Consider the following 13,176-nt stretch of genomic DNA (forward strand, 5'->3'; position numbering starts at 1 on the left):
TGTTATGACTTCTTTGCCTTGTGGTTCCCTGGAAGACCCCAATCAGAAGACTTTTATTTGACTTGAGCTCAGCCAAGGCTAAAAACCTTTCTCTGGGTCATTTGTTGAAGATATTTAGAAGCAAATACAGGTACTTCACAGGTGCCTCAGGTGATGGATAACACGACAAACAATAGATTAAACACAAACAAATGAATTACCTGAACATAATTTTTATTTGCATTCTTCACTTAAGAATGAATTATCCACATGTGCTTTGAAAAGCTCTAACATATTCCTGAAAAATCTAGAAAACCATGTGCACACTTATGAATGATGCTAGAAGATCCTGTGCCCTCACCTTTGGCTGACCTTGAGGCTCTGTATAAGTAAGAAGTAAAGGCTAAGTCAGAGTCATAAGCTGCCTGGTTGAATGTGGAAGACAAACTTCAACCTGCACACAGAAGCCCTCAGCAAAGATTGGAGATTTATTCATTCAGACAATTTAAGAAATTCTCCATTCAGTCATTAGTTGATTACAAAGCTGAGTAGAGACCTCAGTTGGATGTGACTGAAGGACTTAGCAGCAGCAGCAGAGACCTCAGTGCTAATCCTTGACAAAGAATACATATTTTATAGACTTAGTTCAGAAAAGTCACAAGACAAACAGCTTCAACAAGCAGCAGCAACAAACCCTGGTGGTGGGGGGTGGTGACCTGATTTCCAGAGTTGCCACATTATATTATCTAAAATGTCCAGGTTTCAACAAAATGTATAAGACATACAGAGAAACAAGAAAGTCTGACCTATACACAGGAAAAAAGCAATTAATGGAAACTCTACTTCTGAGAGAGGGAGAAAAGCCTTGACTCTCCTGTTAAGTACAATCCTTTGAATGTAAACCAATTCTCTCAGGAAGTAAAGGGGAAAATCCCTACCCTGGACCAGGCAAGCCTCCTGGAGAGACAAATTTAGTTACCCTAGAAATGGGAGCTAACAGCTTCCAGTCTAAGACTCTTTTAACTTCCAAAGTTTGCTTTTTAACTCAAGTTTTAGTTTCCTTTGCTTGGAAAGCCCTAACTGTGTAGAAAAGGAAAAATATTTTCTCTACTGCCCTGCAGTCATCTGACTGGCCGAAATGGCAACCACACCAAGGAATGCCTACAAGATGTAACAAATTGGATGATGCTACAGTTTGGCTTGTCCAGGATGGTCCCGACTCATACATGTTGTAGCTCAGTTAATGCTTGTTGATGATTTTAGTGCCTTCTTTCATTTTATAAAATCTCCCAGTGGAATAATTAGTTATGCCAACCCCCCACAAAACATTAATGGTGCCTGTTTAGCTGTAGGAGCGTGAAGAAAAGCAGGAGGCAAGGAGATGGGGCCTGGGTACCAACTAATTTCTCAACCGGAGTGAGTTACACACTCATAGATCTGAAGTTTTATTTTACACAGGCAGTATTCAAACTTGATCCCATATTTCTAAAGCAATTGAATAAGTGACCTGGGAAGGGAAATCCAAGCTGCAAAAAATTATAGGAAGTCGATAAGATTCAGCTAAAGAGAATAACAATGGAAATTATACAAAATAGCAAAGAAATGAATCAGTGCTGAGTCACAGGTAATAAAAAAAAAAAAATAGCCCTGATCCATTTTAGAGATGTGAATCAGAAGAGGAAGAAAAGAAAAGGAAACGATCCCAGAGGAGTTTGGCTTTCAGGGAAGCCCAGGAGTCAGTGAGTATTGATTCTTACCTGTATTTATCCTCAGGAAACACGTTGATATTAATGATGCATCCAAGGAGTATTATCTGAACTAAGCTCCAGTGTTGTGGAATCTAAGCCTTTTGCTGTTCCGTACGGGGTGGTGAGATGTTGAGGAGCTTACCCAGGGCTTTCTTGTCCAGAGATTTCCTTCAAAGATCCATGAAAGGGCTTATTGGTGGCAACATCTCTGAGAGGCTCTCATTAATCTCATTTGCCTCCTGGTTTATCAAGCATTTTACCCAGATGTCTCCTGCAGATTTATCACATTAAGTTGTTTCTATCAAGCATCTTCCTGATGCTCTTACAGGGCAGGGCTGAGTCTTATTCACCATGGTAATGAGTATGTCAAGATTTGGGCACTGTCATATTGAGTGAAGGAAGTCAGAAAGAGAAAGAGAAATACCATATGACATCCATTGTATACGGAATCTAAAAAGAAATGATACAGATGAATTTATTTACAAAACAGAAACAGACTCACAGACTTTGAGAACAAACTTATAATTACCAGGGGGCAAGGGTGTGGGGAGGAGATAGTTTGGGAGTTTGGGATTGACATGTATACACTGCTATATTTAAAATAGATAACCCACAAGGACCTACTGTATAGCACAGGGAATTCTGCTCAATGTTATGCGGCAGCCTGGATGAGAGGGGAGTTTCAGAGAGAATGGGTACCTGTATATGTATGGCTCAGCCATTCTGCTGTGTATCTGAAACTATCGCAATATTGTTAATCCGCTACTCAGGTCACTTGATGTTTTCATTCAATCACAGTCCCCTGGACTCTTCTAGGAATCCTATGACGAGTTTTTTCTTTTTGTCCGGGCACTTAAATTTTTCTCATTGCCCTGAGCGTAGTCTCCTTTCTGAATTAGCACACATGAACTCATTCTCATTCTCTCTCTGTTGCATTCTCACTCTGCTCAACTCCCTTTTACACACACACACACACACACACACACACACACACACTGTATCTTTCCAAGTTAAGACTTCAAGGGCTCTCTCTTTCCAAATCACTAGGGTCATCCTTTGAAGAGATTATGGCTCTCTGGGATTTTACTTTCTCCTTCAGTCATCAAATACGCACTCTACCACTTACCCAAAATTATAAATCCATGAGTCACATACCTTATTTGAAATCGTTTCACTGTTTATAAAGCGAGGAAAACAACACCTACCCCCTCAAAGAGTTATTGTGAGGAATAAATGGACTTACATTCATGAAAATAGTATTCAAATAATTATCTTATTACTCCTTTTGGTCAGGGAATCCAAAGTAGCCTCTGTCTGATAAAAATGTGAATTGTGTTATTGAAAAGGTTAAAAAAACAATTGCAACAAAACGTATCAGACAGGTGGAAGTTGGTCTCTGTGAAAGGCAGCATTAGCTTCAGGCAACAATCATAGATTATTTAGTGAACATCTAAAGCCTGGGGCCATTGGACAATGTTTGGTGGGTGGTCAGAACAGCACTATATAGATGGTGGGAATGTAATGAATACATTCTGCCTCTGTGAATACTGATGACGGTGGTGGTGGCGATGATCACATCAAAGGTCATTGCATTTATGAAGGTTGGTGTATAAAAGTGGTATTGATGTTTGCAAAGATGTAACCATTTTTCTAATGATGCTCTCTGGAGGTCTTCTCATGTCTAGATTCACTGATGAATGGGCAATTATTTTCCCCTGATCTGGTTCTACTCTTTGGCTTTCCAATTTCCTGCCTCACTGCAGAGCTAATCAGAGGATATTTGCAGTGGAATTTTGCTGGTTGGCTGAACACCGAGCCTGACAGCTGTGTCTGGAGGGTCACAGGCAATTAACCACACAGCTCTCTTTCAAGGAACCAGTTTTTCAGGGATTCAGTGATGGACTGACATCTTATGAAATAATCGTGTGGGTTTGGCCGGGGAACAATGGGCTACCTTTCATGACTCAAGACACATGACCACCTTGACAATACAGTCAAATTTCCAGGGAAATAACCAGATGAGTTTTAGAAGAAAGCCAAGGGAAACAGGATAGTCACCACATCATCAAGCAATACTAATCCGCAGTCTTTTAGACATCTCTGGTGGCAATTAAAGCTCCTGGAGAAAGTACATTGGGCTTCTCATGATGCCAGGGTACAATTTAGTAAGTTACTAACATGTTTTAATAAATTAACTAAAGTTTGGGTGACAGTTACCATCTGGGGACTAGTTTTATTCCTGCCTTATTTTAAAGTAAATGTTGTTTCTCCTGGAGGTACAACAAGACTATAGTGGTAATAAAATAATCCTTGGTTCAGCCTCCACAAGCAAAATCAGTGGATCCTTAGCAGTGCCCATTGCCACAAACTGAAAAATAATCCTCTATTTTTTTTAACAGGCATCTGGGACCTGAAATGTGATCACCAGGGCTCTCTTCTTCTACTTCTATCAATCTTACTGGGGCTCCAAATCTCTGGGAGTTAAGGCTGTTTGGTGTTTTGGCCAAAGACTGGTCCAGGAATCAGTGGATGGGCATATGTCCCAGTTCAGTTGCATAGCTCTGGGTGAAACCCTGTGCCCAAGGTTGGTTCTCAAACCTCTTCTCCTTTCCTAACTTCTTGCCGTTGGCAATCTTATGGCCCCAACTAATAGTATGCACAGGTTCAATAACTCAATGTTTGTTCAACAAATATGTACTACCTGCTCACTCTGTACTAGATACTGTTCTTAATGCTGGCTGAAACACACACACAGACACACAGACACCTTCTCATGGTAAGAGATGAATAATGAACAATTTAATAAACAATTAAAGAAAATATGTAAAATGAAGATGATAAGCAATGGCAAGAAAACTAAAGAAGGGAAAGGAGAACCAGTGAGGGGAGGGGTTAGCTGTCATTTGAAAGAGAGGCTGGAGGAAGTCTTAATGTGGAGACAGCATTAGAGCAAAGTCCTAAAGGAGGGAAGGGAGTGAACCATGAGGATCATTGGAAGGAAAGTGCTCCAAGCAGAGGAAATGGCCAGGGGAAAGTTCCTGGGTCGGAGTAAGCCTGGTGGGGCTTGTGGTCCAGCCACGAGGCTGATGTTGCTGGAGCTGAAGGACCAGGGAAGACAGCAGAGGAAGAAGAGTTCTGAGAATTAGGAGTACCCATCAGGTGGGGTCACGCAAGCCTTTGTGAAGACTTTGGCTTTTACTCATTGCAGGGTTCTAGCTGAAGGTGATCCGAATCATGTTTCAGAAGGACCACATTGCCTGTTGTAAGAATAGATGGGAGGGGATGGGGTATCGCAAAAACAAACAGCCAAACCAGTTGCTTCGCTGAAAGTTTTGTTTTTGTTTTAGGTTTGAAGGATTCATTAACAAAAGAAACCACTCAACATACACACAATAAACAATTTCAGTATTTAATAGAGGATTATTTAACTTAAGTATACAATCATCAAAAGAAAAGAGAAATAGAAACAATAGAAAACAGTAACAGCACAGACATCACAAAATTAGGTTGACTAACATCCAGACAAATAGCGCTGGGAAGTCCCTCATTAATAGCAATCATCAGTCCTCATTGGGAAAAGGTCCCGGGCCGTGTGTCTACTCCATGGGTGAGACTTCAGATTGCAGTGTCGGGGGCTCCTGCTTACAATTCCATCATCAGTTTGCATGCAGAAATGGAGCTTTAGTTTTCCTTGAATCTTTTTACAATGCTGTTTGTTTCACCTTGTGAGTCATAGGATTTCGTTAGACCCTGAGGGGTTGACCAGACCTCCAAGGGCTCAAGACTTCTAAGGACCGCTCACTTTGATTTGTTGTGCTTGCAGGCAGGCCTGGAGTCTGGGCAATGTCCAGACAGGTCAGAAACAGGTCAAAGGCCTGAACGAGAACAACACTTGGTAAGACACATCTGTAAAAAATCATGGTGGTTTGGACCAGGGTAACAGTGTTAGAGGAAAGAGTGATCAATTAGGGGTTGATTTATAAGCCACCGCCAACAAGATGGGCAGGAACAATCCCAAATGGACATCTCTGATTGGCTTCTTTCCCAAGTACTAGTCCCACAATTTTAAACTGTGTCTGGACAACGCCACCTGATGACTTTTCAGCACTCCAAATTTATCATGCCCCTAATACCAATCCCACTCTAACCACCTCTCTTCTTAATATTTTTCCCCCGGACATAGGAACTTAGAATCATGTGAGTCTTCCTCACATTCACACAGAGTAGTTGATAAATTCTCAAGATTCTTTCTGCTTTGCCTCTGAATCCACTGCTAGTCCTACTGCTGCACTGAAGTTAGACTTCCCTAGTCTCCCTGTTGAAGATTCAACTCCACTGACACTGAGTGTCTATTATGGACAAGGCCCTGCTGGAAACGTAAGGAGGGGTTGAATGCAACCCAGCCATCCAGGTGGCTTGCTAATAATGAGATGAGATGGTAGCAAGACAGGAAGCCTCTTGCTGGTCACACAGCAGCATCCCAAGGCTTGGATCTCCAGACTTCAATCACACCAGGGCTGGGGGTGGTGCTCACAGCTCCCATGAATGCTGAGTTGGCAGAGGTGGGCTTGAGCCATATTACATCCCTCTTACATCCCAACTCTTGCTATGTCCTTGGACTGCTGATGAAAAGACCAACAGTCATCATCCCAGAGAGTCTGGGCTTGCTGTAGTGAAGAACCACGAATTCTGATTCACATGCTCAGAGCTTGAGCCTCAGTTCTACTACCCATTCATTCCAGGCCTATGATGAGCTGATTAATTCTCTCTGAGCAAGATTCCTGGAGTTTAAAGGTAGTAAATATAAAGTGGTTTGCAGAGTCAGCATTTCATAAACAGTAATGTGTACCGGGGAGGGGGGGTGCGGGGGCTTCCCAGGTGGTGCTAGTGGTAAAGAGCCCGCCTGCAAATGTTGGAGAAATAAGAGACTCAGGTTTGATCCCTGGGTAGGGAAGATAACCTGGAGAAGGGCATGGCAACACACTCCAGTATTCTTGCCTGGAGAGTCCCATGGATAGAGGAGCCTAGCCGTCTACAGTCCATGGGGTCACAAAGAGTCGGACACGACTGAGCGACTTAGCACATACTCTGCATATTGGATGTTGTATCTCCTCTTTTGGTAAAACTTTATGCCCCATCCTGAACCCCCCTCAGGATGGGGAACACATGTAAATCCATGGCTGATTCATGTCAATGTATGACAAAAACCACTACAATATTGTAATTAGCCTCCAACTAATAAAAATAAATGAAAAATTAAAACTTAATGATATACTCAGTTAGTTTTCCTAAAACACATCTAGGTTTGCTACGTTGCCTGTGTGATAATTTATCTTAAAAGAAAAGCCTCAAGGAATGTAATGTATATGTGTGTTTTTAAACTTTAATCCACATTTTTTTTTGGATCTTTGACATCCTCAAGCCTTTTCAGCAATAGAGACCACCTTCTCTTCCTTTAAAGACCAGAAAATAGAAAGAAACTTTTTTCCCATCTTCTTATTTCTTTTGGGATAACTCAGTAAATTAGAAAGTATTGTATTATGTGCCTGAAACGTTCCTGGGTTAGGCAATAGGAGTTACAAGTATATAAAATCTGTCCTCTGTTTTCAAGGGTCTTATAGTCCAATGGGAGAGACTGGATTCATATAGAAAACATTCAGAGCAATACAGTTGCAAGAGAAAATCTAAGCAATGGGATGATTATCTGGAAAAAAAAAAAGGCTTTATTGAAACCATGGAGCTCACACTGAGTACCAAAGACTGAATAGATTGGGCTTGGTGAAAGGTGGGGAGAGGAAAGTCCAGTTTATATTGATGATGCTTTGCTCTGTTATCTAATGCTCTGTTACAGATTATTTGCCTAGTAAATGTCTCATTCTGAAAAATCCACATTAACACTGTCATACTCGATTGAATTCAAAAATTCATTTTAGAGCCTTTACCCTTCGCTTCCTACAGGAACCCTTTGCAGCCCCCAGCTTGGAAATTTCAGCTTTCCCTGTTATTTCTAGTATTCTCAGCTGAAAGTAGGACCTGCATTAGGCAGACAAACCCTGATAAGGAGACTGGGGTCACATGTCAGCTTTTCTGTTTTCTGGGAATTTTCAAACACTCAAGTAAAGCAAGGTTTTTCCCCATGGAACCCAAATTGCTTAGGTCTCCAGTTTAAAGTCAGAAGTTTCCTATTATGCAATTTGGTCCCACTATTTCTCTCACTTCACACTGGAATGTTGATCTTAAGCAACTGTCTCTTCTACAAAAATACACAGGGCATCTTTTAACACAATATCTTTTTTTATTTCATTTGGCTGGGGAAAGGCAGCTTTGTAAAAGGGAATTTAGAACTTAAATGAATTTGGGTTAATCTCTCTTGAAAATAAAAGGTAGATTACTGTTTCCCTTCCTTTTCCTAGAAATGAGACCTAAATTCAGTTTTATTTTGCAGAAGTTGTTGGACATGTTTGGGCGCTTTCAAGGTAACAGAAAGCTCTTTTCTTAAAACCCAATGGCGCCCTCAAGTGGCACAAGCTTTGCTTCTAAGAAAGTAGAGAAATTATTTTTTCAGTGACAAAGCTGCAGTTAGGTCTCTCCTCTTTTAAGATGGCTTCTAAATTCTTCCTTATTAGCCTTGGATTCCTGGAGAACTTGAGATGCTTCTTGCTACCTGCTGCCACGAGGAAAGAACAGAGATGCGTGCATTGATGCAACAGAGCAAGCCTGATGGATGGTTTCTCAGGACATTCTCATGGGAAGCGTGCGTTCGCTCACTGCTGAGATAAGGCTTGAGCAAGGGAGACATGAGAAAATAGGTAAAGGATTTGAACCTAAGCATACCTTGACCTTCTTCCTCACACACACGCAGTTTCAAGCAAGCACAATGATTTATACTTCACAAGGGAGTAAATACTGCTCCTGAATTCTTAGGTTTCCTCCCAAGTGTCAGTGATCAGGTTACTGGTGGGATGAAGAACTATACTGGTCACTGCTTTTCAAGGCTGACTTAGAACAAAGAATCTTTGAGGCACTCTAAGGAGATGGATTCAGAGCTTCCCGTGAATGGCAAATCATTCACCAGACCTACCACCTCCCCCAGTGCAACAGGAGTGACGTGGGTGACAGGATAGGCAGGCCAGCCAAGGGCTGTGGCTGAGTGGGCCAGTGTCGGTTGCGCGGGTGTGTTACTAGTCACTTGGTCCAAAGAATTAGCTTCCTAAGAGCCAGGAAGCACTGCCCCTGCCCTCACTCAACCAGGATGAGTGATTGGATCGACAGTCAGCGCAGACCTAGCTTGGCACATGCGGACATGATCTGGGGGTGTGGGATGGCAAATTGCCTCACACAGCGTCAGTCAGGGGAATAACCTAGAGTGATTCTCAGGCTTACACTTTCCCAATAATTTTGGCATTTTACACAGGCCCAAGGTAAGGGTCAAAGTAATTATCTAATAACTTGAAAACTATAGGAGTAAGAAAGAAAAGGCTTTCCTAATGTCTCTTCATTTCTTGGAGAATAAAAGATCAATTTCAGCAAGATATCTTTGAGATGTATGCACAAGTCAGGAAGTTTATCAGCTTCCAAGACATCAGGATTCTGTCGTTGTTGCTAAACTCATTAATATTCCCAGGAAAGCAATGAACAGACACCACTCTGCTAATCATGAGATTACAAGTCCACGCCGACTTGGGAGATGAAAAGAAGTTGAAAGAGCCAAGAAAGAGAAAATACAAATAGAGGTGTAATTAGTTGGCACAAAAGAGAAAGAGTTCCTTGGTTTTCTTGCTTGCTCTTCTGGGAAAGGAACTAACTTTTGCAACACCAAGCTGTTTCCATAAAGTTACAAGACTGGATGATCAGCAGAGTTTCATCATGAAGGAAGACGTCTCACGCTCCATGCTTTCTCATAATGCATGTGCCTGGGAATCAGGGACAGCCCGGTAAAGGACAAGACATGCCTTCTAACTCAAAGAAAGCTGAGCACAGTGGGGAAAGGATTGAGACCTGGAGACACTCACTGGGATTTAGGATCATTATTCATATTGGCCATTGGAGGGCGCCTGTGAGTTGTCACTGCCCAGGAGCCCAGACAAGATTTTTTAGATGCAGATCTAAATGTATTGCAGGATTTCTCAGCCTCAGCCCTGGTGATACTTTTTTTTTCTTTTCAATTGTCTCTCTTTTATTTTTTAAATTATGAAAGTATGATAAAACATTTATGGGAGACTTGGAAAATATAGGGCAAGGTTACATATAGTTACAGTCCTGGTAGCTTAGCTGGTAAAAAATCTGCCCGCAATACAGGAGACCCCAGTTTGATTCCTGGTTTGGGAAAATCTGCTAGAGAAGGGATCAGCTACCTGCTCCAGTATTCTTGGGCTTCCCTTGTGGCTCAGTTGGTAAAGAATCAGGCTGCAATGCAGGAGACCTGAGTTTGATCCTTGGGTTGGGAAGACCCCCTGGAGAAGGGAACAGTTACCCACTCTAGTATTCTGGCCTGGAGAATTCCATGGACTATCCATGGGGTCACAAAGAGTTGGACACGACTGAGAGACTCTCACTTCACTTCTTGGAAAATACAGGGCAAGCTTACATATAGTTCTACTACATATCACAGTTGCAATTATTTTTTAAGTAGATAAATTAAGATTTTCAGTTGGAGTTTTCATACCAAGCTCTCAAAAAAAATTAATAGAATGGATACAGTAGTATAAGTAGAAGGATATAGTAGACATGAAAAGTGCTATGAACAAATTCAACATAATAAAGATTTATACAATTTTCACACAACAGTAAGAATACAAATTCTACTCAAGGTCCCATAGATTATAAACTGAGAGACACTGGAACATATCCAGGGACATAAAACAAGGTGCAAAATTTTCATGGGCTAAAGGTGTTGAAATCATACAGAATCTGGTCTCTTATCACTACCACTGGTACTCTTTTGACCGATCTTTGAGGCAAGGCAGCTGCCCTCTGCATTGTAGCATGTCACAGCATATCTGATCTCTGACCACTAAGGGACTGTAGCCCTCACTGCCCCCCTCCCAGACCCAGTCACGACAAAAAATATCCCCAGACATTGCCAAATGTCCACGGAGGGCAAAAATCGCCCTCCTATGGACAACCATTTGTGTCTTGAATGTTGGGTCTAGACATCAGTCAGACCATTGTTCCAAGGCTCAGACTCTCTTTCCCTAAACTCTTTCTTTAGCCTGGGCTCAATAAACAACTGCACAGACACTAAAGTTTCTCTGGCCAACATCTGCAGAGATTTCTCAGCTAAACCCCAGATACAGGGCTCCCAGTCTGATATGTTACAGATGTGCATCCTGCCTTCTTTATCTGCAGCTGCCTCTCTTCAACACTCTTCCTCCAGTTCCACCAGAGACAGCAGACGACTAGCGGGTGAGGCATTTTGTCCATTAATTTACATGAAGCTTCCCTTTTTCATCTGGTATACTTCTGGGCATCATCATGCTGAGGGATACGTACATTAAAAATGAGAGAACTGCCTGAAAGAGGATGTGGTTTAAATCTAGTGAATGAGTCTCTAACAACAGAATTCTAGGAACCACTGGATCTGTAGCATGGGGGCATCAATGGTATTTATCTCATAAAGTTATAATGTGTCTAAATAGGTAAAACACTTACAACAGTACCTGACAAAAAGTAAACAATTTAAATAATACTAGTTGTTCTTTGCTACTATTACTATTTTATTATTTGTCCAAAGACATGTTTGGAAAGGGGTATACTAGCTTCCAGGCTGAACCAAATTCCGTTGAAACTGTCTTTATCTGATAAATAAACATTTCTCCAAAGAAGACATACAGATGGCCAACAGGTTTATGAAAAATGCTCAACATTGTTAGTTATTAGTGAAATGAAAATCAAAGCTATTGTACAATGAAGTATCACCTCACATTAGTCAGAATGGATATCATTAAAGGTCTACAAAAAACAAATGCTGGAGAGGGTGTGGAGAAAAGGGACCCTCCTACACTGTTGCTGGTAATGTATATTGGTGCAGCCATTATGAAGAACTGCATAGAGTTTCCTCATAAAACTAAAAATGAAGTTACCATATGATCCAGCAGTCCCACTCCTAAGCATATATCTGGAAAAGATGAAAACTCTAATTAAAAAAAACTATGCATTCATCCCAGTGTTCATCAGTTCAGTTCAGTTGCTTAGTCGTGTAGGACTCTTTGCAACCCCATGGACTGCAGCACACCAGGCCTCCCTGTCCATCACCAACTCATGTCCATTTAGTCAGTGATACCATCCAACCATCTCGTTTTCTGTCTTCCCCTTCTGCTCCTGCCTTGAATCTTTCCCAGCATCAGGGTCTTTTCAAATGAGTCAGCTCTTCACATCAGATGGCCAAAGTATTGGAGTTTCAGCTTCAACATCAGTCCTTCCAATGAATATTCAGGACTGATTTCCTTTAGGATGGTCTGGCTGAATCTCCTAGCTGTCCAAGGGACTCTTAAGTCTTCTCCAACACCACAGTTCAAAAGCATCAATTCTTCAGCACTCAGCTTTCATTATAGTCCAACTCTCACATCCATACATGACCACTGGGAAAACCATAGCTTTGGCTAGACGGACCTTTGTTGGCAAAGTAATGTCTCTGCTTTTTAATATGCTGTCTATGTTGGTCATAACTTTCCTTCCAAGGAGCAAGTGTTTTTTAATTTCATGGCTGCAGTCACCATCTGCAGTGATTTTGGAGCCCCCCAAAAATAAAGTCTCTCACTCTTCCCATTGTTTCCCCATCTATTTGCCATGAAGAAATGGGACCAGATGCCATGATCTTAGTTTTCTGAATGTTGAGTTTTAAGCCAATGTTTTCATTCTCCTCTGTCACTTCCATTAGGAGGCTCTTTAGTTCTTCTTTGCTTTCTGCCATAAGGGTGGTGTCATCTGCATAACTGAGGTTATTGATATTTCTCCCAGCAATCATGATTCCAGCTGCACTTCATCCAGCCCAGCGTTTCTCATGATGTACTCTGCATATAAGTTAAACAAGCAGGGTGACAATATACAGCCTTGAGTACTCCTTTTCCTATTTGGAACCAGTCTGTTGTTCCATGTCCAGTTCTAACTGTTGTTTCTTGACATGCATACAGATTTCTCAGGAGGCAGGTCATGTGGTCTGGTATTCCCAGCTCTTGAAGAATTTTCCACAGTTTTTTGTGATCCACACAGTTAAAGGTTTTGGCAGAGTCAATAAAGCAGAAGTAGATGTTTTTCTGGAACTCTTTTGCTTTTTCGGTGATCCAGCGGATGTTGGCAATTTGATCTCTGGTTGCTCTGCATTTTCTAAATCCAGCTTGAACATCTGGAAGTTCATGGTTCATGTACTGTTGAAGGTTCACTTGGAGGATTTTGAGCATTACTTTGCTAGCATGTGAGATGAGTGCAACTGTGCAGTAGTTCGAGCATT

The sequence above is a fragment of the Cervus canadensis genome, chromosome 16, assembly GCF_019320065.1.
Source record: "Cervus canadensis isolate Bull #8, Minnesota chromosome 16, ASM1932006v1, whole genome shotgun sequence".
In the NCBI taxonomy this organism is placed as follows: Eukaryota; Metazoa; Chordata; class Mammalia; order Artiodactyla; family Cervidae; genus Cervus; species Cervus canadensis.